Source organism: Lolium rigidum, chromosome 2 (assembly GCF_022539505.1).
Source record: "Lolium rigidum isolate FL_2022 chromosome 2, APGP_CSIRO_Lrig_0.1, whole genome shotgun sequence".
Classification (NCBI taxonomy): domain Eukaryota; kingdom Viridiplantae; phylum Streptophyta; class Magnoliopsida; order Poales; family Poaceae; genus Lolium; species Lolium rigidum.
Window position 1 is genome coordinate 88451230 of NC_061509.1, and position 4853 is coordinate 88456082.

Here is a 4853-nt window from a genome sequence, read left to right on the forward strand (position 1 = left end):
TGTCGAGGTTTTGACCACGGCAGATGCTACGGGGTAGCACATGAGAGGTGTAGAGCAAGGCGGCGTTGGAGATTCCGGGAACGAGATTGGCACACGATGTACCCAGGTTCACGTCCCCTCGGTGGAGGATCGCTACGTCCTGCTATAAATCACTATGATCATAATGTCGCCAGCGTTAGGCGACTTGCTTTGCTGTAGCCGCCGGAGGCGGAGGGAGATTGTATCTAATCCGAGATTACATGTGTGGGAATGTGTCCTCCGAGAGGTACCCCCGGTGGCTTTATATATGCAGCCACCTAGGGTTTACAGGTATAAAGTCTCTTGGGCCCTGCTACGCTTCCTTCATGGGCCTTCGCGCGTCCGGTCGTCCGGGCTTCGGTCGCCAGGATGCATGGCCCGATCGCTCGCCGGCCGGGACTGTCCTGCGCTCTTCTCAACTGGCGAGTGAGCTGGGTGATGGCCCCCCTAGGGCGTATCCCTATCAGTAGTCCCCGAGCGCGTCGTGGATTCGGCGCGGGCTTGAGGCAAGGAGCGAAGAGGCTTGGCGATGGGTCGAGGTGAATCGGCGACGGGCTCCTGAAATAGAGGAAACAATCGTGAAACACGAGCCAGTCGAAACGAGCCAGTCGGCGTAGGCCAATCGGCGTGAACCGGTCGGCGTGAACCGGTCGGTGTGAACCGGTCGGCGTGAGAGAGCTAGTCGGCGAGAGCTGGTCGGCGAGTGCCGGTCGGCGAGAGCCGGTTGGCGAGTGGCGCGATCGGAAGCACGTCGAGTCCCCGAGCGCGGCGGGTGACGAGGTCGGACGAGTGCGCGACGGTAGATCCGCACCGGCCGGTCCACGGCGGGCAAGTCGCCTGGAAAGTCCGCGCCGGGCAGAGTTGTGCAAGAACGTCATGTTGTGGCAGCTTGATTCAACACGCGGGCTGATGTTGGTCGACGGGACACAGTCGTAGGTCCGCGTTGCCTCGCGGGTGTACGCATCCGCGCTAGTGAAGCAGGTCAAGCAGCCAGTCCCTTGATGGATTCGTTCTTCACCGATTCCATTGTGCCGACAGGACATGCAAAATAGACAAACATGCATGTATTGTGTATAATCAAATCCAAGTAAAATCAATAATGGTGGAGTTATTAACAGGAGACAGATCGAGATGGATTAAAGTAGCGAAAACCAATCTGCCATGTCCATCAATTCATCTGTGTTGCTTCGCGTGGGCTTCTGGCCTCAATCTGTCTAGCTTTAATGCCTCAAATAGAAGGTTCCCTCATCGATCGGTGCGTTGTTTCCGTGGCCGCGTATAGCGTTAGAGCCTGGGACGATGTAGCATCGAGTCGACGAGGCCGAGCGGCCGCTGCTCGTGCGTGGTGCCAGGCAGCTGCACCGTGCTTGATGCCGCACGCGTGACCACGCTGCACTCGTGCGAGATGTGCCCATGGCGCGAAGAAGACTGGCCCGGCGCGGCGGCGGCGGTCTCGCTTGATGAAGATTGTGACGTTGTAAAATAGATCCTCCGAGATGTTGATCCGCCGGAGGTGCGCTCGGCATATCCGGTGAGGTGTAGTCCCCGAGGCTTAAGTCAGCTTCATCGAAGTTGGCTTGAGTCTCTATTTTCTTGACATCTCGGCGAGTCACCTGAACGAAGAGAATCCGCAAATGTGGCGATTGGCGAGCCGCGGAGTACAGCGATCGGTGAGCCCCCGAGCATGGTGAGTGGCGAGCCGCGGAGGCTAGCGAGTGGCGAGTCCCCGAATGTGGCGAGGACGAATCCCGAGACCGGCGGCCGGCCGGTCCCCGAGCGTTGCGAAGGTGCAAGCGATGCTGATGGCAAGGATGGCAAGTAGGTCGCCACTGTAGGTGTTGTTCCTGCGGCATGAAAATAAAACAATTGTTTTGTATAGGCCAGTGTTAGGGCCTTGAATTTGTAAGAATTGTAATGAGCAATGTCGCTGCGGCGACTAAGTAATTTTATGCATGTCGCTGTTGTCGTTGCCTAATCGACGGTACCTCGGAGGAGGGATCCTCACGAGGGGGAGAAGAAGTAGGGGCCATAGGGCGGAGTGCACACGGGACGGTGGTACGCGAGTTACCCAGCTTCGGAACACCTGCACGATGACAGGGCCTACTGCTGCTTGTCTGGAATTATCTGGGCGCTTTCGCGTTATTACAATGAATTGTGGTCCTCTCGCTTCTAGCTCGAGATCCCCCCTCAGGGCTCTCGGGATCCGACTTATATAGGCGCACGGATCTAGGGTTTACATGGAGAGTCCTAGCCGGATTACAGGTTGCCTAACTACGGTACAATGTCTTGCCGTGTACGTCAAGGATCTGCCTTCCTCCCTACGTCGTACTCGGATCCGGGTTCCACATGGGCCTCCATGGATCCGGGTTACTCCCGGGCCTCCATGGATCCGGGTTCCACATGGGCCTCCATGGATCCGGGTTACTCCCGGGCCTCCATGGATCCGAGTTGCACATGGACCTTCACGGATCCGACTTCCTCCGATGGTCGGTTGGGATCCGGCTTCCCTATCCTGGGGCTGGACTTCATCCTTTAGGATCAACAAGCAATCGGGCTGCCCGGTGGGCCATAAGCCATCACCACCATCTGTGAGCCACCCGGGCTTGCCGGAATCGGACCATGTCGATGGTATACCTATGAAGTATATCCACAACAGTAGCCCCCGGAGTTCTCCAAGATTCACCGTTCTTCCATCCAGCTCAGCTTGCGCATGTCTTCATCCTTTGGCTGGAACGAATAATAGAGAATCTTGAAGGACTCCAAACTTCATATCTCCAACCAAGTATTGGTCAGAAACTTCATGATCCAATGGTCAGATTCTTCGGAGACACCATCCGACGTAATCTTCGGTATGGATCCGACTAGCCAAATGTAGGTTCGGATCTGACTAGCCAAAATTTAGGTGTGGATCCGACTACCCAAAAATTAGGTGCGGATCCGGCTACCAAAAATTGAGGTGCGGATCCGACTACCAAAAATTAGGTGCGGATCCGGTTACCGAAAATTGAGGTGCGGATCCGACTACCAAAAATTAGGTGCGGATCCGGCTACCAAAAAATTAGGTGCGGATCCGGCTACCAAAAAATTAGGTGCGGATCCGGCTACCAAAAATTAGGTGCGGATCCGACTAGTTAGCCAGATTTTCGCCATCTTTGAAATTTTTCTTGACATAACCATATGTATGTAGCCCCGAGCGTTGAGTCGGCTTGCTCCAAGAAGACTCGATGCTCGAAACTTAGCCCCCAAGCGTCAAGGTGGAAATTTTTTGGTTAGTTGCTCCAAAGAGAACTTCATCGATGTAGCCCCGAGCGCCAAGGTGAATTTACTTGAAAATCCGGCTTGGAGCTCTTAGAGTAGCTTTATCTTTATATGTGACCAAGGAATAGTGTAAATCCCAAGCATCTAGGCGGAAATTTCCAGCACTAATACTCGAAAGGAAACACACTTTTCACTTAAGATCAAAATCGCAGCCCCGAGGGTTGGTTCCGGCTAAGCATAGCGGAATCAAGACTCAAGTTGCTTTTCCAGCTGTGCATGCTACGGATCCGCCTAACCTTATCTCATATGGATCCGGCTAGCTTCCCCTGAGCTTCTCGCGATTGCTAGGTCTGCTTGAAAACACCTTAAATCGAGGACTGTTGTACGTCCAAGTGTCATGTACCTGATACATAAACACAAAAAAAAAAAAACATATTTGCATTAAATTGTTTCTTTGATCATGTTCAATGAACAAATGTAAGGCGGAACAAAAACGGCCTTTGAACAAATGTTTTAAAGCTGAAACTATACAGCAGTTGAACAACATAAAACTGTCAAGGCGGAAAAAACTCGACTATCTTGAACAGTTAATGTAATTTATATGTTTTAAGCAAGTGCTGGTTTATCCGTTCTTCTGATTTATATGCTTGACTTTTCGCGAGACGGCGAACTTTAAACACAGAACATCTGCTGAGGCGATAGCGCTTAATTGCGAAACAATCAAGAACCTCAGAAACAGAGGCCGGCTTTAAGTACCGAAATGTCACTACTAAGGAATCCACATATAAACAACAGAAAACGTGTAGGCCGAAAACTCAAGCTAACGCCCGAAGGCGGAAATTTTTGCAGCGTGCTGGAGCCTTAAGCGGCAAAAACAGTACAAAGTTTTTCACGAGCGCGAGGCAAATCGTGGGAAAGATATGACCAACAGTGAAAGCGGTAAAAGACTCACGATATGAGAAAACCAATCTTAATCTCATGATCATAAAATTTTAAAATATTAAATATAAATAGGGACTTAGCTGTTTGGAGCGGAATCAACGTCGGTCGTGGCGGTTTTTCTTCGGCGTTCCGTCGAGCCGGTGCGAGATTGATTGTCGCAGTGGTCCTGTAGGTGTGGATCCACCTACCAAAATTTAGGTGTGGATCCGACTTCCAAAAATTGAGGTGCGGATCCACCTACTAAAATTTTGATATGGATCCGGCTACAAAATATAGGTGCGGATCCGACTACCAAAAATAGGTATGGATCCGACTTCCAAAAATTGAGGTACGGATCCGGCTACCCAAAAATAGGTATGGATCCGACTTCCAAAAATTGAGGTGCGGATCCGGCTACCCAAAAATAGGTATGGATCCGGCTACCAAAAATTGAGGTGCGGATCCGGCTACCCAAAAATAGGTATGGATCCGGCTACCAAAAATAGGTGCGGATCCGAGTACCAAAAACGTAGGCGCGGATCCGGCAACCAAAAACGTAGGCGCGGATCCGGCAACCAAAAATAGGTATGGATCCGGCTACCAAAATATAGGTGCGGATCCGACTACCAAAACCGAATTTGAAATTTCCAGTGTCT